At 37.8% G+C, this 22786-nt stretch overlaps 1 long non-coding RNA gene across 1 annotated transcript in view; it reads left to right on the plus strand.

Annotated features, from left to right (window-relative positions):
- The first annotated feature begins 200 nt into the window (after positions 1 to 200).
- The window catches only part of LOC146768267 (uncharacterized), a 34312-nt gene continuing 11726 nt past the window's right edge, over positions 201 to 22786 (plus strand). Inside the window, exon 1 of the long non-coding RNA XR_014952539.1 lies at positions 201 to 22764. This is a non-coding gene — a long non-coding RNA (uncharacterized LOC146768267). The remainder of the gene's footprint in view (positions 22765 to 22786) is intronic.

Genomic DNA, 22786 nt, shown 5'->3' on the forward strand with positions numbered 1-22786 from the left:
GTCAATTTTCATTAAATTTTTAACTCCCTCTACAACATGTGTCAGCTAGCTCTCAAATCCTTCTGCTCCACAGAGCATAAATTGATAGGATTGTAATTTCAACTTAAATCAGCCCTCAATGAGTTTATTGTAGTCTCACAGAGAATGTCTCAAATGATGGTGATGGTGTAGCATGGAGACTCTACTGCACACACCATCATTTTCAACAAAAATACCTTCAGTCATGACTGTGAAATGCTAGAATATTTCAGTCCCATGAGCTATAGCTCACAGCTCACACATAAATGCAGTTAGTTTTGTAGCAAAAATCTGAATTTGAAGTACAGTCTATAGAATCAGTAGGTACAATTACAGTTTCCAATGACCTCTTAATTGTATGTGTATCAAAAATACAGCAACTTTCTCCTCTGCAGAAAGGCAAATATTAGTGAGCTCTGTTCTGGCTAAACCAAACCCTCTGTTCAATGATATTTTTCATGCATTGTGAAGTATTCTTAAAAGAAACTGTTACTTTTAGGGTAAAATATATATATATCTTACTTCATATAGGAAATAGCTCTTATGTTCACTATCATGAATCAGTTTCTTATGAAGAAAATACACTAAATGATAGGATGCAGGGAATTTTTAGCAGATGGTAAGATTTTCTCCTCCTAAGAAGAGTAAGGTAGTAACCATGTCTATTGGTTATGTCTGTCTATAAAGTATTTTAGCCTCATTGGTTTAAGAGACGTTTCCTACTTAAATCAGGCTCTAGAGGAGGATGAGTTTTTGAAAGACAAAAGGAGCTTGCCACAAGGTAGGTAAAACTTTCACTTTCATTTTAATCTAGAAGCAAACAGCATTTGAAAAATTTTTGAAGTAAATAACTTTGGATATATATTTTAAAATATTATTTATAATTTCAATATGTAAATTCTTACATCTGAAAAATACTAAATGCGGTAAGAATATTTTCTCAAAAAAATTCCAGAGAGAAGCACCTCCAGATTTGGAGGCACGAGAATGTTTTTTGTTGGTTTTGTTTTTCTTTTTTTTTTTTTTTTATTAGAGGACAGAAGTCAGCCTCAGTTAAAAACCAAATGAAACTAAAATAAAATACCCCCAAAAAAACCCCAACCACAACTTTTTTTAAAAAAATACTTCAGTGATAATCTCTGGTTAACTAATTCCTCCTCCTCAATGCTTCAGTATTCTATGAAACCCAGGACTTGATAGGCCAAGGAAAAGGGTCAAATGGGTCTAAGAAGTATAACTGCATGAAGAGTGCTGTAATACCCATGCCAGAGGACACAGACTGAGACTTCTGAAAATTCCAAATGTTTCATAGTGTGTGAAAGTACTCTTAGTGATTTAGGAAACTTTGGTCCTAGATTTGAGCCTGTGGTGCTATCGTGTTCTGAGTCACAAGGTTTGTGATGTTTGCTGTAAGTGTCTGCATCCTCCAGATGTTTGAACCTGAGGTGAACCTTGAATCATGTGGAGGTCTGCATGAGCACATTGCCTGGAAAACACTGTTACCTGAAGGCAGACCCCTGAATAGAACATCTTTTCCTACTTGCTACTGCAGAGAAGGAGCTGTTATATCCTGCTGACCTGTATCAGCAAATTAGCCTCAAAAGCACACGTTGATATCCTATTTTTTCTTTCTCTTTTTTTTTTTTTACCTAGTCATTATAATATGACAACTTAAAATAATTGCGAATATAGTCGATCAACAGCCAAAATCAAGTATGTATTTTCCTTACAAAGAAGGAATATTCTTTAAAAGAATATCAAATAGTTTCTTGTTTAAATTAAATATTACATTTCTGTCGGAATCTGTGATATTGGTGATTGCGAGATTGTAAAAAGTCTCTGTTTTTCAGCCCCGCTGCCAAAGAAGAAGTCATAATTCGTCTGTGCTGGTTTTCAAAGTTGTTTATTCTTGCTTATCTCTAACACGTTCTGCTGCCCTGCCACAGGTCTGTCCTGCAGGGCAGCGTGTGGGGCTCTGCCCTCAGTGGGATGTTACAAACATTATATACCAGAAACTACCTGTGCTATATTTACAATAATGTGCCAATATCTATAATCTACATTGAACAGTGTGTCCCCAGCCTAAACCAACAGAAAAATGCCAACACTACAGTGAAACATGGATGGCATGAAGGAGATAAAGGACAAAACACACCCAATTTCCTCCATCCTGTCCCCTTTGGACCCCTAATCTAGAAACCTAAAATTTTACTTTTGCACCCGTGCCACACTTAATTATTACTTATATTAAACACTCAGAGCTTGTAATTCATCCTGTAAGATTGAAAACTCTTTTGCCTGGGCAGAGATCAGAGACAGTGTCTCTCAGAGCTCTGTACAGGGGATGCCTGAACCCCTGCCATGGTCCCAGACCTTCCAGGCCAGCCAGAGGGATGCCCTGGACTCCCACACATTTCAACTTAAAATAATTACTGCTAATATTCAATTTGATTTTTTTTTTACAGTGTAGAGTTAGACATTTCAAAAACAAACTCATATTCAACTGAAAGAACTCAGTATGGGATATGAACTCCAGAAGTAAGCATAGTAATGCTCTTTTTTGGGGACTTTTTTTTCCTATACACATAAGCAACTGTCAAAAGAGTGAGATGGTCATGAACTCTGTGGTAACACTAAGTTGCTAAGTATTTTTATTTGTCCTTTTTAATTTAAAAAAAATAGCTTTTGTTGTAATTTTTAGCAAGACAATTCTTAGTCCTTTGTTATGGAGACAAAGAGGGAGTGCTGCTCTCTCTATTTCATGGACAAAGATGGGAGACTGTGTGACCAGGCTGCTCCTACTCATACTTCTGTGGCACAAAGTGCCAGTGATGCATGCAGAGGGCAGCTGGGTGACATTGCTCTGCCCTGCAGCCACTCTGGCCAAGCCACTGCCTGCTTGTCATGTCTTAGTGCTGCAACAGACTTTGAAAGAGCTCTGATGTGCACTGAAAGCTTTCTGAGGTTTGATCCCAAGCCAAGGAGATTGGGTGGCTTGTGTGCCAAGTTGAGTGGGCTTGGCACAGAGCTCTTTGGCCCTGACCTTTGCTAGACATTGGGGAGTGCAGGGATTTGAGGAAGCAAGCAAGTAACACCCTCTGGGTGGTTAAAAGCTGACACTAGGGTCTCAACAGCATTGGCAAAACTGAGCACTGTTTTCCCACGATGAGAATCTGCCTGCTAGGCTGACTCACAGCTAGACAGCCAAGCTGTGCTCCCTTTTCCTCCTTCCCCAACCTGCTCCCAGCCTTGTCTCAGGGACTGTCAGAACACCCTGGTGCCACCTGGTGCTGTGGCTGCTTGTGACTATTATTCAACACCTACTTAGATTTTGGCTGATGTAACTCAAGCTAAGGCATGATGTATGCAGGAGCAGTGTCATTAGGTAGCCAGAAAGAGCTAAAGGGTCATTATGCAGCCATTATCTTCCACAAATTGCTGTCCATCATCTATACCTGGCAGTTTTGTTAGAATCTGCTGTCCTCTGGAAATGGGAGAGATCAAACTTCCAAGCTGGAATATCAAAAACATCAGCTTTCCCCCAAAATATTTTAAGTGACTCCCACAGCATCATGACTGTTGAGACCTTCGTAGTTCCAGTGACACAGGGTACACCCACATTGTAGAGTTGGAGGAAGGATGAGCACACTCACCATGGGCTAGGTAATGTTTTTTATCCTCATAGATGCACAAATTGAATTAAGTGTTATAAGTCATGAAGCCTTGTGACCAACAAGGTAAAGCACTGAATTAATGTGATAGGTTAGTCTGGTAAAAGCAGATTGAGTTCCTGTTTGTCATGATTGTATTTTTTAATGAGCTCAGTAAATAAAGTTTAAATCAGAGTATGCAGTCCTGTAAATCCAAGATATTCAAGAGGACCATGACAGCCCTCTGATGAGTGGCTGCCTCCCTGCAGATGTTTGGAGAGGAACAATATGCCATTGTAGATGTAGGATGGGGTCACCCTGATGCTGCTGCCTCAGCTGTGTTTCAGGGATATTGCTTCAAGGGCAATACTCTCTACTTGCCTGCTTTTTGTTTTGTCACTCTGAAGGCGCATGATAAAACTTAGCAAAACTTTTCATGGTTGTAGTTTTCCACTTTAAAGTCATGGATGCTACTACTCAAACAAATGCAATGGAGAATAGTTCAGAAAAATTTATTCCTATATTTATTCCTTTATGCAAATCCCTTGATGTCTGATTTGATATAGATCTGATATACATCTCAGTGCTTTCACCTAAGGCTTTAGGACTGTCTGCACTGTAACTGACCACTTGCTAAATTGTATCATAAATACTTACTGAATATTCATGATATAAACATCAAGTTACTACTATATTTTAAATGGCTATAATTTAATTATAATAAATAATCTAAAAGTAGCATTTCAAATTTGCTTGAAATTCTGAAATTTTTTAGTAAACTGATGAGTACCATGCTTATGTTAATGATCTATGAGTAAACTTTTTTATATATATATATATATATTTGTACACTGTAGAAGACTGAGCTGCTTTTTCTGCATTATGTGTTGCTGCTCCTGAAAATGACAAAACCCAGAAGAACACTGGTGATCTTTAAGGGGGGGGCTCCTCTTTAATGTCCTTATTTCAACATGACTAAGTCATGCATGATGTATTTCTTTAGGATGAAAAGAATGACAAAGAGCATGCACCATATGTGTATATATATACCCACATCATTTATATTTCATGTATGTGTGAACATGCTTAAAGCTCCCTCAATCTCATTGCTCTTTAACAGTAATTCACTGAAGAAAGCAGCAGCAGTTCTTGGAATCAGGGCAGATAATGTAGTTACAGTGAAGTGTAATAAAAGTTAAGATATACCACGTCTATCGGGAATATTTGGTTGTGCTTAACTAGTTCTGCCTTTGTTTCTGTTTCCTAGCAGGAATCCCGTTTTAGAAAATGAACTCTGACTGTCTTTAACAACATTCACTCTTCATAAAAACAGGGTTCAGTTTTACAAGTTGCTTTTTGTAGGTCTTTATTCAGGTCTTGCCATGTTCAGCTAAAGCAAAGAGTGGCTGCTGTGCTTGAGGAAAAAGTAGAGTAAGACATATTGGACTCTCGTGGATATATTCCACAATTTCATTGAATTTTTGCCTTTAGGAGATGGTGCTTTTGCTCCCTGCTGCCTCAATGGTTGAATCTGTTGAGTATCTATACTGTCAAGCATGGCAAGCAAGTCAGAAGCTTGGCACATTCCCAGACTACAGGTTTCAGTAGTTCTTGGATGAAAAGGTGCAGAGGAAGATGAACTTAGGAGCTGGTTCTTCCTCTAGTTTTGGGTTTTATTTTTCTCAACAAAAATGAATTTTACCATAGCTGGTAAAATTTTCAGAGGATACAAACTTTGTAGCATGGCAAATAATAAATAAAGAACAAATAGTATACTACCAACAGTCTTACAAGTAGAACGTGATACCAGATTTCCTATATATTTCAAGGCTAATCAGAAGAATCAATGGCATTATTCTCCTTGGTTCTTTTTGCTCATGATACATGACAGTGAGGAAATTATTCCATATGATTTGGAAGTTGAAATACTGAAAAGTGACATGTTGTTGTTTTCACTCTCATTTTTAATGTTAATGTGGAGTTGAGTCCGACAATGCTCTCTGAAATCTGGTAGCATTAACTCACATGAAGTTGTCATTGATACTGATTATAAATGACAAAGCAGGATATATTCCCCCTCCCTGCAAGTTATAAAATAACTGAAAACTCTATTTTTGAAGAGAATGAGAACTGACTACTAATTTTTGTCAAATTCTGGCCTGCTTTTTTTTAGCCAGTTTTCTCCAAACAGAGGAAAATTTGAAATGTTTCACCTTGATATATTTTTTAAACTAAACATGTTGAATCTGTGTTGGCTTACATATTAACTATTTTTAAAAGTTACTTTAAATTATTTTGGTACTCAATATAGAAATATTTCATTTCAGATTGATCTGAAATGGGGTTTTTTGTTACTGTTCAATTGCTTTTCACATTGCTCAAACTATGGGTTTGGGGGAAGAGCCAAGACAGCACAGAAAATGTTCTTCAGTATCATTACCATTACAGCAGGGACGGTATCTACATTTGCAAAAGCACTTAATACCTTTTGGTGTCTTTGGATAGCTTCTGATCAAAAATAATGGAAGTTTTCTGATTGTCACTGATACTTGGGTTATTTGTGTGATAAATAAGGTTATTTCACACACAAATAGAAGCAGTTATGTAGCTAAAGTGCCATTGTAATTTGGTCAGTGATGGTTTTTGGTTTCTTTTATTTTCTTTCTTTTCTAATTCACCCTGAAACAGAATAGAAAGAGATGGGATAGTAAAGAGGAACATTCTTTATTATAAATTATAGACATAAGTTCTGCATGTACTCATGCAGTAATCTAACACATCCAATCGGTTTTCCATGTGTTAGCTAAAATAATTCCAAAAATTAAACACACTACCTCTGCAACTTTTGAGCTCCTGAATTACTGTAAGTCTTCAAAGTTGTCATTGCATTTATCCCCCTGAGTGAGGATAGTTGGCTTTTAATATAGTAAGCTCAATTATCCTGAGCAAAATTCTTAGCTCTGGTGCAAGTATGTGGATGTAGAGGGGAAGTTGCCAATTTTGTTTTGGGGGCATTGCTATGGTTGTGAAATGGTGTGAATAATCATGGCTTGTATTTTTAACCAATTTTAGTATTGAGTTTATGAAAGAGTTTGAATTTTTCAAATCTAGAAGATCATAGCAGCTCTAGTCTATTAACCTCACCTGAGAACTTCTAGATAGATGTTATAAATAGACTTCCTCATATTAGGAAAACATTTCAATGAAATATTGCCTGTTGCACATAAAAGTAGTTCAGTGTTGAGGGGCATTGTACAGATTTCTTCCATGGATTACTCCTTTTTGAGGGAAATTGACTGAAATCCAGGGGTGGGCTCCAGGATCTTGCAAGGTTGTGTAAAACAGGTTTATCTTTATTTATGCATTATAAAGACTTAAAATTGAATCACAAAATTATTTTCAGGTCTTCATGGTACAGTATTTGATTTCTGATTTTTCCAGTAAACAGAGACTTCATTCCTAAGCTGTTGAAAATATTTGGAAGTACACTGGATCAAAATATTTGAGAGGTGGTCTATCAGATCTCAAGATCAGTTGTTATTGCCTCTTTGTATGAATCAGAAGAGCACACTACTCACTTCTCTTGCCTTTTCATTAAAATTCCTGTGGAAGTTGACACCCTTTCAAGAGCAAAGGTTGCTTGTCAAAGTAATGACTGGCAAACAGAACATATAATAGTAAAAGTTAATAATTTGTACTGCTATTTACCTTAGTACAGTGTATGAATTCAGTGTGTCTGGGAGTTTTACTTGCAAGAGAAACCAGAATTCAGCAAGGAAAGGTATCAATTTATAAAATGTTGGTTGCTTCTATTTCCATATGCAAATAGTTCTTTGAATACTCAGCATGGGATAACTTTCAAAATGCGGCAACCAGCCTCTCATGGAGATGCTGGGAGCTGACATAAGGAATGTAGCATTATTTTATAGCCTAGCTAAGTGCCCACTGAGTTTCCCATGTAGACAATACAGAGGTTAATGTTGCACTGGGTGCATTAATTATCTGTAGGGTTTTGTAGGTTTTAACCTTGATATTTTACAGCAAAGACACTCAACTATGTGATACTATTATGAGAAGTTAACGGTGTTGGTTATTTGATGGTTAGGTTTACCAACATCTGTGCTTTCCTTCTAAGACACAGAAGCAACAGAAAACATTGTCTTGGACATAAAATTAAATGCCTAAAAAACACAGTTGGGAGAATGATTACTTTTAACATAACATGGTGCTTCCTCATGTGTTTGACAGACTATTAATTTTTATGGGTTTAAGCTGGGAAGATCCTCTTACTACTTCATTAAGTTTTATTTCTCTTCAGTTAATGGAGGTGTGGCTCTGAGCAAGGAGAGATTTTTTGTCCTGTTTATTTGCGTTTAAACTCTAGTTAGAAAGAAAAAACTGGATTTTCCTGAATAATTATTTGGACATATATCATTACAAATTTTCGTATAGTTTCACTAGGATCTTCTGCAATGGTGTAAATATTGCAATGTGTGCAATAGTTGCACACAGGCTCTCTGTTCCAGCCACAAAAATAGTATCATACAGCTTTTGTCATACAGGACAAGAAAATTCAGTGAGGCAAATATGTAGCTGTCTTTGTCCTTCTGTTGATGTTGAAAGAAAAGTTACGAAAAAACTCTGAAAATAAAGGTTTATTCCAGAAATCTTGCATGTTCCTTTGCCTGTTTCAGACTGTTAAATGCTTGAAAATAAATATAAAAGTAAACTTTAAACTGGATTGCAGCAGAAAATATCATAGAATCATAGAATATTTGGGTTGAAGGGATTGTAAAGATCATCTAGTTCCAATTCCTCTGCCATGGCTGGGGACCCCTCTCACTCAGCAAATTTTCTCAGAGTTCCATCTAACTTGGCCTTGAACACCTTCAGGGATGAAGCATCCACAGCTCCTCTGGGCAATCTGTTTCAATGTCTCCCCACTCCCACAGTAATGAATTTCCTCCTAATATCTCATCTAAACCTACTCTCAGTTTAAAGCCATCACTCCTTGTCCTGTCACTACCTGCTCTTATAAAAGCCTCTGTCTTTTGTTGTAGGCTCCCTTCAAGTAGTGGAAGACTGCAATTAGGACACCCAGAAGCCTTTTCTTTTCCAGACTGAACAAACCCAATTCTCTCAGGCTTTCCTCACAGGAGAAGAACTTCATCATTCAAATCATCTTGTGCATCCTCTGGACTCACTCCAACAGGCTGATATCCTTCCTGTGCTGAGGATCCCAGAGCTGGATGCAGCTCTATGATCTTCCAGGCATAGAAGTGAGAATAAGAAACCAGACAACTCAACATTTTACAGGGAAAAGTTCTCAATATGTGTGCATTTTTATAGAAAGCAAATCCAATTAAGAGAGCAACAAATAGCATTGACATGCAGTAACTATCAGCCTTGGTGAGGAAAATAGTTCTCTAGATAAAGGGTAGAATACCTGAAAAATTACTGACTTGGAGTACAAGCCATGTGGGAACCGCTAAATATATGTCAAGTTCTCAGACCTAAAAGTAGGAGAGGTTTCTCTTGTGATTTGAGTTTTCTTAAGCAGAGAAATAAACTTATTTTGTTTTTGAAAGCTGAACTCACCCATGTATGCTGCTGGAATATCTCGTGGAGGGTACTAGAATGGGATAAATTACTTCAGGTAATTTTTTCTAACATTATCCAGTGAATCTGGGGAGTATTAAGGTACTGCAAAATAATTCTGATCTCTTTTGTTTGGCTGAGTGTGACCAGGATTTAAACATCAACATTCAACCAATGTACAAAGAACAGTGTCAGAAGTATAACTGGATTAATCATAGAATTATTAGAATTATTTATGTTGGAAAGAGCCTCTAAGATCATCAAGTCCAACTGTTAACCCACCACTGCTGGGTTTATGATTAAGCTAAAAAGAAATAAAGCAAAACCTCACATATGTATCATCCAATGAAAAAAATAAAATATTGTTTGAAGTGTTTGTGATCATGGAGAGGTTTGAATTATTACCACAGGAGTAACTCAATTCTGAATTTATGTTATGCCATCATCAATGAAATTGTGATGCATTATTACAATGCATTCCTCTCTGAACTTGGTCCTATGTTAAAGACTGAATGAACCAGCCTTCCTAAGTCTCTATCACAATCCTTATTCCCAGAGTGGTCATAAATGAGTTTGAATGAGGTTTCCCCCCCTGCAGTGGGCTGCAAGTGGTGACTAAAGGGAAATGATGATCACTTGCTCTGGGGATTTGGTGGAAGGAAGCTTGCAAGACCAGGCAGAAAAGTAGGGAAAGAAGCACTGTACTGGATTAGGTGATTTCTTACTCCAGTTGGGTAGGATAGCAGCCTGGTGTCTGTAGTGTCTCCCTTGTTTGTTTAACCATAATGAAAACTTCTTGGAGTTCAGACCTGTCTGATAAGGAAATAAACAGTAATCTAAGTAATAGAAGAACTGTAATAAAATATGAAATAAAGTACTGACTACTGAAAGCATTACTCACATCAGATACTCATCAGATAATCCTCAGAATGAAACACTTGCATTAATTCTGTATCAAATGATTTTAAATCCCAGGGCTTACTTTCCTTGTTTTGAACTCACTCCCTTCCTACCCTTGTTGCTTCAGACAGAATTCTTTCTGGCTTCAGTAAAGGCCATAGGACTCTGGAAGATATGCAATAAAAATGATGCATTGTTCTTTCTCTTCTGACAAATTCATTCTTCAGTTAGAGACATCCCTGTGAAACACTTTGATCTGGGTTGAACAGCATGCTAGCTTATATTTCAAAGCCAGGTATAGAGAAGAGAGGAAAAAAGCAGCTTTGGTCTTTTCCATTTTCTTTTCTTTTTTGTTTGTTCAGAAGGACTCTTAACCACACTCTTTCTCATCTTGTATGCAGATTGCTCCCAAGATCAAACAACAGATGACAGAAGAAGGACTGACAATGGTTACCTACCAACCACAAGATGAAAAAGACAACTTTTTCAGAATAGTTTTCTCCAACCCAGCTTCCACAAAATCTGATGTTTACTTTCTCCTTGAAAAAATGGAAATACTTAGCTAATATTTGTGACACTGAGGTAGTTACACACAGAAAAATTTTCTTACTTGGTATTAACTGAACAAGATATTAATTATTCTAAGGGTAGAAATAAATTATTACCATTGGTATGCACTAGGAGAAGTATAGATGTTTTCACAGCACTCAGCTTCTGAATGCTTTTTTTTTTAACTTCATGGCAAAGCCTGGAATTTGTGGTGTGATGCTGAAGTGTTCTTTTTAGCCACATTAAGAGGATACCTAAACAAACAAACTTTAATTCATGTGAATTGGTGAGAATACTACCATCTCTGTGGTATTGATATTTTCTTTCTGGCTTGGTTTGGGTCTTGCTGCAGGAATTGACTGCTATAAAGACAGCATTCTCTCATCTACTCAGCAAAATGAGAAGAATAGAAAGTCACAGCTTGACAGACCTTGAATTGCAACTGTCTTCACTACAGTCAAGCTGAGATTTTGAAGCTTTATTTGGCCGTCTCATTGTTTTAGAATGCTGTTTGTTGCTTTCTGCTGCACTGCATCACTTTTTCATAGGAAATGTTCCATCTAAGTTTGAACATGTCAGTTCTACTGCACTGTGCACTGTGATGCACTCAGCCTGTGTTTTGCTCTCATCTGCAATTTACATCTGCAACGCTGGCTGCATCTTGTAACTTGTCTTGTGTGTGTGTGTTGCAGCATAAGAATGCTTAAAACTTCCCTCCATAATAATTCAAGTTAAGATTTTTTTATTCCAGTATTTTCTCTACTATGTCGTTGAGAAAAAGTATGCCAATTTAAAGCTACTAAGGGACAAGAACTTACTGCACAGGGATAAAATTATTATCTTCCTCTTTAGGTAGCATTAGAAATGCCTCAGAGATTCATGTTAAGTTTTATGTCCTCTGGTGGATATTTCCTTTCAAGAAAGATGTGGACAACCTGGAGGGAAAACAGTAAAGGTCTGAGAATAGTTAGAAATACTGAATATATGACATACCAGAAAACATTGAAATAATTCAAGTTCTTTAGGGAAAAGAAAATTGGAGGATGTTCTTGAAATAACTAAAAGGCTTCTGCAAAAATGAAGTACAGTATATTCCCTACATATTCATAGTTAATAGGATTAAAAAAAAAAAAAAGAACAGTCAATGAGGTTTATGGGCTCAAAATTAAAGTTAAGAGGCACCTTCCTGATGGTAAGGACAATCAAGTACTAGAACAGGTTAATTTATAAAAAGGAAACATAATCATTTACCATTTGAGGTTTTAAAAACAAAGATTAACCAATATTTTCTAGTAATTATGTAGATATAATTGATCTTGCCCAGGGCTGAGAAACCACTCCAGATGCTGTCTTGAGGTTTCTCTGGTCTTATGTTGCATATGAACAAACCAGCATCAAGTAATGAAAAGAAAGGAGGAGTGCCCAGGTGGCTGGAACTGTAGGGAGGCTTTCCTGACTGGACCAAAGGCCTGGATTTCTGTTTGTGCCATAACTCATGCACAAGTCAGTGACAGCATTGTGAAAACCATGAAGTAAGTTGAAAATTGTATGTAAAAATGAAAATGCCCTCACCCACTGTATATACAAAGGGGTGGTTAGATCAGTTCTGCTCAGTGTGCGCATCCTTTGGCAATTATTAGAGTAATTGATATAAAATGTACTATAGAAGGATATCTTGACTTTTTCAATATGCAGACTAATTGACCTAAAAATGAGTGTTAGATTTTATAATTTTTATTAAGATGCAACACTGGAAGTAAATTGAGTCTAATACAGTGTACAAGGCAATAAGATTGAATTAGATATTTTTTAAGAGATTTTTTTTCATCTCCTATTTAAGTACTTCCTTATTCTAACGCTTTTATGTCCTTAGGGTTTGTAGAACACCTACATAAATTTGATTATACTAAATTACTCTATTTTCTCTGAGCCTGGAGCATTTCATGTACACATAGACAAAAAGGAATCTAATGATAAAGCACATCAGAAAAATCACATCTATATCTGAAATCTCTGTGTATACCAGTTTCACACTTTAGTTCTTTAAACAAAATAATGCAAAGACAATGTACAATGGCAGGGTGTTTTATGGCATGTGCTATTGGCTGCAAATTTGCTGTGGCAAAATGGAAAATGGAGTAGAAAAACTCTCATTGTGAGTGCTGAAAGAGACTACTGCAACAAATTGTGGCAATTAGCTTCTCAATTCCCCAGCATCATTGAAGAAGAAGAGATTAATCCTTTTCTGATAAATTCAGAAATTGTAGCAGTTGTGAGAGTTAATACCTTCCAACTCAATGACCACCACCAGGAATGGGAGTGCTGAATGATTTGCTTCTCTTAGCAGAGTTCCACCTCTGTTCGTTTCTCTTCTTCACAATCTGCTGGATGGGAGACCCCAGTATGTCTTTGTGACTGACACCTCAGGAATGAGGCAGTTCCAAAGATTGCTATGTTTCAATTAGTTCAAATAGCAAAAAAATTTTAAAATAACCTTATGCCTTAGTGTTAAATGAGTTACGTGTTCAGTAATTGCCAGATATTTATTGGCAGGCATATAGGTATCTGCTTCTCCCACTTGAGAAGACTATGTATGCACTTCTGTTTCAGGATCAAAAAGCTGATGAAATAAAAACATGATGGTGTATTTTTAAAAAAATGACTAATCAAATGTCAAATGAATATCTAAGGAAGAGAAATATCAGAATGAGAGTAGTGGAATTTGTGTCTGTGTTTACTGGTGCCTTTGAGTTATGACTAGAAGTCTAGCAATAAACTAGATTTCTGATTGTTTTTTATTATGTTTCTCCTGACGTGTTTTTGGTCTCTAATAGATGTCATTACTTGGCAATGTTTGTGGTGATTTGCTAGTAACTGATTTGCTTACAGCAAATGTGGAAAAAAAATTCTTCCTATAGAAATTTCAGTCAAAGAAGAACAACCCTCCTCCTCTTCCCTGTGTCCCAGAGAGATCTGAGATCTAAGACTTGAGTAGCTCACTCTGAGAAGAATGTGGCAGGAGAAGACTGGGAGGTATTCTGACCCTTAAACTGAGTCAAAATCTAAAGCAAGTGTGAAAAGATGGCAGATAACCATTTCCTTTTTGTCTTCTTGGCCTCACTTCTGTTCAATAATGGGAATCAGAAACATATTTCAGGACAATGAATTTACAGCACTGCTCATGTTCATTCAGAACTAGCCCAAGACTTCCCAGCAGTATGGTCAAAATCAGATTTTGATGATTCAAGACTGATAACAAAATAGCGGAGATTTTGGGGGATTAGGGGGTGCTTTTCCTTTCTATTTTCAACAGGGTAAAAGTCATTATGATGGCAGGAGCAGTAGCAGCTGCAGGAAGAAAAACAGGAAAAAGCTAAATGTTGCTAAATTTAGTAGTCCAGAGTAGAACCATATGCAGCTGATACATAGCTGTAATTTCTTTCCTGTTTTTCTAGTTATTTTCCAGGATAACTGTGATGCCAGTGCTTTGCTGACCTTCAGAGTCCAATCTCCTTCAGGTGCACTCCACATTCATTTCTAACCTCTCTTTAAAATACCTTCTGCAGCACAACGTCAACTACCAGAAAAAACTTTATTTCCTCTCTTTCTCTTTAAAGAGAGAGGATCCAATATTTCTTCTCAAGTCCACATTTTGCTGCTGCACATTCATCTGAGGATAATGCAACAGCAGCCCTGTAGTGTATGTGTGTATTTTTAATATTGCCCCACTGAATAGTTGCAAAGCATTGTCATTTCCCAGGACATTTGGCAAAAGAGTATTGGAGTACAGCTCTCTATTGTAGAATGGTATGTCTGTTGGACTGCTTCATTAAGCCTCCTTGTAATTGTTAAAGTTACTAGGTCTGCCATTGTTTCTCTGTGGACTGTTACTTTTCATTAATGTAACAGTCATGCATGAATGATATGCAACATGCATAAAAATTGTGTTGTAAGCAGAAAAGAGTAGAACAAAATTATAGAAATTAACAGAATATGACCTGGAATGACCTACTTCATGTCCTAAGCACTGTTGTATCTATACTCTTTGAATAAATTTTCAAGGCTCTTCTTAATTTTTTTCATCAATACAGTTTCAATTATGTCCTTTGGACACAATGCCACCATGTTATGGTTTTCATCCCTTAGGTGCTTTAATCCTGATCTTCCTGTGATTGGTATAATTTCTAGCACTGTCTCTACCTTCATTTTACTAACCTAGTTGTGCTTTAACAGCAAAAGAGCAAACTCAATTTACAGGAATAGACATAGAAAACAAACCTTGTATTTTAGCAGCTAATTTGATCTAGGCTCTTAATATAGGATGCTTGAAAGATCAAGGGGACAGATCACCCAGGGCCTGGAAAAAACTTACAGGCCTACAAACATTATATCATTTAAAAACTGGTTTGTAAGTAAAAGTTTGGGGTTTTTTCTCTGCTGTTGAGTCCATGATTCTCTTAACTTGGACAGATTTCCCAGAAAAATGCTGGTTTTTGTTCAACTGGCAATGGTCTTTAAGGGGTCAGTTCAATTTCTACAGTACCACTTGCTGGGTAATATGTGCCTTTAGAATACATTGGAAAATACTGTTTGTATGATGTGGGTTATCGGCAGTGATGAAAGACCAGTGGGGTTCTTTTAAAACTGCTGACTGTTTTGTAAAAATGTATAATGATTCATGAAAATTGTATCATGGGGTATTATTGAGCAAAGTCTTTCCAGAAGACTCTCATTTGTCATTCTTAGGCACCAGTGAAAAGCTTGTTTAGTATCCTGCTTTCATTTTGAATGTCCACCTGCCTTTTTAAGGATATTGATGTAGATCTTTCTGGTCCTGCTCTGAAGCCTGCAGGCTTTGCCTCTCTCTCACAGTGAAGTTGTTCAAACTGAAGTAGTGAGCAGCAGAAGGGAAAGAAGAGAGGCTTTACAGCCCTGTAACAATTTAAATACACCTTGATTAGAGAATTGTATCAGCTGTGAGTGTCAATTGCATCTTGGCCCAGCTTCATCTCTATCAATTTCCCTTCTCTTTCAGAAGTTTACATTTTCCCCTCAGCACCACAGTTTCCAGCTCTCTGTCTCCAGTTTTTGTCATTTCCTTCCCACCTTTCCCATCTAATGCTTGTGTCCCTGCTTCAGTTAAACCCCTGGACCTCTCTCTTTGCCTTGAAAGAAGGCAGACCCAGGCTACCCAGTAACATGAAACCTCTCACTTCACTTGCAGCTTTGTCAAGGTGCCTTCATTATCCTTGGGGGAGTTGCCATATTGAAGGTTTGGGGGGGTTTTGCTGTGTTTTTGTGCAAAATGGATGTAGTGAGAATCACCCAAAATTCAGTAGGAAATATCAGAGGTGCATGGGCATAGTAGGAGAGACCACTCCTGGAGTCAACTGTAGGAGCCTGAACCTCATCCGGTTCTGTGTGTTCACACTCTTTCCCAGATGCTGTAGATGTTGGACCACCAACACTTGTGGGTAGCTGTGCATAGCACATAAATAGAGTGGTCAGCAGGACCAGGGCAGTGATCATGCCCAGTTCCCAGCACTGCTCATGCCCTGTTCCCAGCACTGGTGAAGACACACCTTGAATACTGTGCTTGGTTTTGGGCTCCTTCAAGACAAATATTCGAGTGCTAGGGCATCCTTCAAGAGAAGGGCAATGGAGCTGGTGAAGGGGATAGAGACTAAGTCATTTGAGGAGCAGCTGAGGCAGCTGGAGGTGTTTTTCCTGGAGAAAACGAGGCTCAGGGGGCACAATAGTTGTAATTGCTCTTTACAACTGCCTAAAGGGAGGAGGTTGCAGCCAGATGGGTTACGGCCTCTTCTCCCAGGCAACAAGTGACAGGACAAGAAGAAATGGCCTCCAGGTGCAAAAGGGATGTGTTTGGAGTTTTTTCACAAATGGGATGGGACTACTGGGATATGTTCCTTGAGCTTTTATTTCAGCATCAGCCTCATTACATGGTTGAGACAATAGAAAGATGGAAAAAGCTTACATACAACCAGCAGTAGCCAAAGATTTCTTTGTTACAGAGCATTTAAAAAACTTTCTAGCCAATAGCATATTGCTAAAGCATACAGACAATTGTTCTAGCCAGTCACTAAAATCACCTGCTTCACACAATGCTTGCTGTATGCCTTCTATTAACAATACACTATGTACCATTATTAAGCTTAAAATCTTCTACTATCTTGCTATTATTCTGTAGTCTTAACATTTATCTTAGTCAAGCCTGAAACTCAAGCTATTGTTTCATGTCCTTGCTTGCTGTACTATTGTTAAGTTTTTCTACTTTCAGACTTTGCAGCTGCAGCTAGTTCTGAGTTTTCTGTTCTTTCTGTTTCTAAGGCCTTCTATTAGATCTTTCTGGAAATTGTCTTTACTATTTCCCTCAAGGGGAGGTTCATGTTGGATTTCAGGAAGAATATTTTCACTGTGATCAGGAACGGACTGCCCTAGGAAGTGGTGGAGTCACCATCCCTGGAAGTGTTCAAGAAAAGCCGGGACATGGCACTTCATGATATGGTTAATCAACATGGTGATGTTTGGTTAAAGGTTGGACTTGATGACCTTTGAAGTCTTTGCCAACCTTAGAGGATCAGTGATCCTGAGTGGGGCCATGTGCCTTACATAAGCATGCTCAACGTGAAATTTGTAAAATCACTGTGGAGTGTATGGAAAGGAAAGGTCATAACATTGTCTGTAAATTCCAGAAATTTCTTCTGGATGCTTGATTTCTGGTATAGAAAAAAACATTTCTTATCTAGAACTTGTTTATTAGTCAATCTTTTTGCCTTTGCTTAGTTACTCCACATTAGGATGATTACTAATTTTCAGTCTTTTTTGATATATTTGAATATGGTTGAAATATTCAAGAAGGGTTTGTTTTCTGCTTCTACTTTTCCTTTTGTTTGGTTTTGTCAGGGTTTTTTATCAGATTTTTTTTTTTTTTTTGCATTCAGTATTCATTTATATTCTGTCTTTGACAAGCTTTTAAATGTGGTTAAGTCCTTCATAAATTCTACGACTGAGACTCTTCTGAACAATTTTAGTCACCAGTGTTTTGTACTCTGGAATACACAAGACAAAATTAGCCATTCAAAAAACTACCCAATGAACCCTGTCATCATCAGAGTGGATTTTATAAGTGTACATCATTAAGATGTGGGAAAAGCTGGCAAACCATTATATTATTACTTGAATTAGATTTCATGTGCTCCTAAGTGCCAATTATAAAACAACAAGTGAATCCTTCTTCTCTCTAACTAGGCTCATTAATCTCAGCAAGGTGGTACTAAAGAAGGGGATGTTCAAAGGAATCATACATGCTGTCAAAAACGTGCAAAACATGGCTTGGCCTACCCTCTGGGAGACTTAAAGTTTTAATTCTTTTTTTGGGCTATTTATGAGAAATGTTACGATGCTACTTTTGAGCAAACTAATTCAGCTCTTCTGTAATTCAGTGCAATAAATCCAAATTGTGGTTTGTTTGGTTGTGTTTTTTTCCAAAACCTGTATTTTCTTTAGGATCGTAAATTTTCAATATGATTTTCTTCTCAGTTAAATTATTCCAGCAATAAAATTCTGAACACTGACTTAATAGGCACATTTCAATGTACATAAAATGCCCAATGAATTAAGCTATTAGCAGAGTGCATGCTATGACTGAGATGAATAGACGAGTGCATGCTATGACTGAGATGAATAGACAGACTTTTGTATTCAAAAACCAAAAGTGGTCACAAAATTAGATTTCAGCTGAGCTTTCAAAAATGAGTGATAGCCTTTGGAAGTGTTGGAAGCTTGGGCCCTTACTATCAATAAGGTTTAAGAATTATACTTGCAAAGTATTCCAAAAATACCACCTGTTGTCACTGGTCAAAAAAACTAAACCACCAACTAAACAGAAAGCCATCTTAAAGAAATAGATAGTGAGGATTACTTGGAATTTTAATCTAGAAAAACATTTCTCGCTGGTATTGCAGAAGTATTTAAAGAACAATTTCCAGAGAGTGGTTTAGTGTTTTTGGCTTGTTCATGAATAACAGCGCTCAGTGCTTTCGCACTGTTGATCTAACCATCAGATAGTAATTAAACTGCTCTACATAGCAATCTTTAAGATGTTATGATGCTATTCTCAGAGGCTGAAAAAAGGCAGTTCTGTAATAAAACTATAACTCTGACATAAAATATTAATGGAGGCAGAGAGCTTTTCTCCTGTGTTTCTCATACATCTCCAGAAAGACCTTGAATTACCAAATGAAAATTAAGTTGTTAGTGAGCTTGTTTAACTTTCATTGAGTGAATTTTAGTGGATGTCGTTTTTTAAATAATAATAATAAAAAAGCGATGTGATTAGATTCCCAAACATTAAACCTCTTCTACGTTATTTCATTCTCACTAGAATTATCTTAGAAAGAGAATACACAGGGACCTGAACTCCCAAATCTATTTCTGTATGTGCAGATGTCATTTTATTGCCTTTTTTTAGCAGCTGCTACTTCTGCCAGAATCCTTCCCCATTCTGGCCATTTCTTGTCCAGTAGTGTTTGTGTTGACCCTCATTTCTTCAAAAAACCTTATATTTGAGAGATCATATGTGATATCGTATATCATGTCTCCTACATTTCAGGACATAACAGGAGGGGTGAAGAATCCTCCCCTGTTCTGCATCTCCAATACCCTTGGTGCACAAGGGAATCAAAAACCAGTGTCCATTCCCAGAAAAATCCAGTGCAAAGGTGGGATAAAACTGAGGCTGACCACCAGCAGATAATAAGGCACGCTGTGTGCTTGCAGGTTTGCCATGACTTGCTTCTGTCCCTTCATAACTCTCCTACAGGGGCTGGCTGGGTGGGGCACAGGGTGCATTTGGGGTAAGCAGGGGGTTGTAGGTATTCCTGGCTTGGTGTGGGGAAGACTGTGCCTAAAGCAGAGATGGTCTCTGAAGCATTGCCAGGATAGGATGTCAGGGGGGAGCTCTTTAGGCTCTTTCCTTGCCCTGGGTCAGGCTCTTGCTACTGTTTTAGTAATATACACTGAGACTGAGTACTGTTAGATCCCACAGTGCCAGCACGGCAAAGCAGGGGCTGGATGGACAAGAGGTAGGGAGGGGCTTGTGTCCTGAATAGCATGGGCAGAGCCAGACCCAGTCTCAACAGGGACAAAGTAGTAGCAATAATTTCATGGAGTCGAATCTTGGGCCATGGGAGCAAAGGTTCACATGGAGAGGGCTTAAGGACTCCTTCTGCCCTCTGCAGAAAAAAAAAAAAAAGGATAAGAGAGATGGTAGATGCCTGTCACGCTATGGGCAAATCACTTCTAAGTGTCTTGCATAAGCATATTGAGACATGGCACTGAGCCTGACTTGGTTTATTCAGCTTCATATATGTCCAGGCTGGGGGATTATCTTGGCTCTGTGGCCTGAAACAAAATAGTTAATACAAAACCAGCATCAATCTTTGGCTGACCAAGAAATAAAACTGGATCTTCCTGGATGCTAATTCACTGCACCAGACATCAGAGCTCCTTATACCTCAAAGGACACATAATGCTATTGCTGCTGAGAGATCTGTGGCTCTGCTTCCCAGGGCACTGACTCACTTGGGCAACCTAAGTTCCTAATGGAGAATGTGTAGGATCTCAATCATTCAAGAAGTTCACTTTTGTCTGTGAGATGCTTGCAGCCATCAATGCCCACAGCTGACCTTTTCTCTACATCATGGGAAGAACAGGAAAGTTTAATGTCAGTTTTCCAGTTTCATTTTTAGTTATGGTCTCTATGTCTGTATGTACCTCATCAGATATCCTCAAATGCTACACAGAAGAAGCTAAGTCAGGACATAAAGGTTAGCCAGATAAAGATGGAATACTGCATGAGAAGTCAGACTTAGAAGAAGGTTAAGGCTATTATTTAAATGTCATTCAAGTAAGATATAATGATAGGCACAATGTAGCAGTATTTGTGTACCTCTGAACTTTTGTAAAATACCCATAATTCATACAAGGAGAGGGAACTTATCATTTCAATGATAATCAAATTAAAATTCACAGGGCCTCAATGGTACAAGGTCTAGATACAAGTGGATCAAAATATCTGCCCTCAGATGATGCTGGAAAACTTCAGGATGATAACAATGTCCCTCCTTCCATCCTCCCTTTTCTTCTGCAGGACCAGGCTGGGAATTGAAGACTTCATCTGCATCAGATAATACCATCAATAGTCTTTAAACCTTGGCCTTCCCAGGTACAGATAATTGTTCTACTTGTAGATATTACGATGACAGTTCTTTCTACAGGGAACTAAGGAGATCTTAGAATCCAATTTCCCTTTCTCGTGAGTATAAAGAGCAATATATATAAATATGTAGTCATTTATACATGAACACATTTGTATATGCATATATACATATGTGAATATAAAGAACTAGGAGCAATAATTAACACTACTAGTTTTTTTCCTATGTTTTAGTGTTTTAGGTAATTGCATTAGTCTTCATGAAGGTCTTGAGATCTTTTGTGTTTTGTTGAAGGAGTAAAAACATTCTGCATTTTCAATGATCTAGAAGAGAAAAAAGAGAGAGGAGGAGAATGAGCAATGGTAATATTAATATGGACACTTCTCCCCTCTATTGCCACTTCTTTGCCAACTAGCACTGTTACTGTGTATGTGGGATGAGCAGAAACCTTTCTTATAGCTTTGCCAAGCATATGGAGATTAAATATCTTTTGAATTCTATTAAAGAAAAAATATCTTTTAAAATTAGGTAAATTTACCGCACTTAGGTAAGTTGCATGTCTATAATGATGCCTACAATAGGGGTGGCTGAAAATGTTCACAGAATACTCAATGACACGACTGTATTTTCTTTTTTTTTCATGAATATTTTAGTCCATACAAAATAATCTGGGTTATTTACTGTCTGCACTTTATTTCTGCAACTCTTACTACATCTAGTCTTTAAATGGTTTCAAAACATATGCTCATGGTCCTGAGATTGCTTTGATACAGGCCTGCAACTGCCTGTATCAAAACACAATTTCCCAGGAACTAAACAGCTTTTAACTGATGCATTTGAGCAGTGTCAGACTGTGGGAATCCAGGGCTTCCCTCTGGCTGCCCTGGAAGGCCTGGGACCCTGGCAGGGGGTCAGGAACCCCCCTGTACAAAGCCCCGAGAGACACTGTCTCTGATCTCTGTCCATGGAAAAGAGCTTTCAATCTTACAGGATGAATTACAAGATCTGAGTGTTTAATATAAGTAATAATTAAGTGTGGCACAGGTGCAAAAGTAAAATTTTAGGTTTCTAGATTAGGGGTTCAAAGGGGACAGGATGGAGGAAATTGGGTGTGTTTTGTCCTTTTTCTCCTTCATGCCATCCATGTTTCACTGTAGTGTTGGCATTTTTCTGTTGGTTTAGGCTGGGGACACACTGTTCAATGTAGATTATAGATATTGGCACATTATTGTAAATATAGCACAGGTAGTTTCTGGTATATAATGTTTGTAACATCCCACTGAGGGGCAGAGCCCCACACGCTGCCCTGCAGGACAGACCTGCGGCAGGGCAGCAGAACATGTTAGAGATAAGCAAGAATAAACAACCTTGAAAACCAGCACAGACGAATTATGACTTCTTCTTTGGCAATGGGGCAGAAAGACAGACTTTTTACAATCTCGCAATCACCAATATCACAGATTCCGAGATCTGATGAGAGTTCTTCCTCTGCCATTTAAAATTATGTGTATATTATTAGAAAAATATTCTTTGCTGTGCATCAGTCCACAGTGATTTAAGAAGGATGAGGACCTCTGTGGCAAACACACAACTTCAGATTACAACTGCCACAAAGTTTGCACATGCTAAAATTTGGGAGTTTTGGGAGCTTGGTGGTCCTTTTTTTGAGCTTTTTTTTTTTTTTAAACTTAAATTCATTGAGAAATGAAACAGAAAATATTACTCTTTGACGGTGTGTCGTGTGGGTTGATTCCATACAGGCAGCCGGGCTAGTGGAGGACTGCAACACCGGGCGAGCTCTGTAGTGAAAGGTAAGGAAGGCTCGGCGCAGGA

This window comes from Lonchura striata, chromosome 2 (assembly GCF_050655825.1).
Source record: "Lonchura striata isolate lonStrDom1 chromosome 2, ASM5065582v1, whole genome shotgun sequence".
Classification (NCBI taxonomy): Eukaryota; Metazoa; Chordata; class Aves; order Passeriformes; family Estrildidae; genus Lonchura; species Lonchura striata.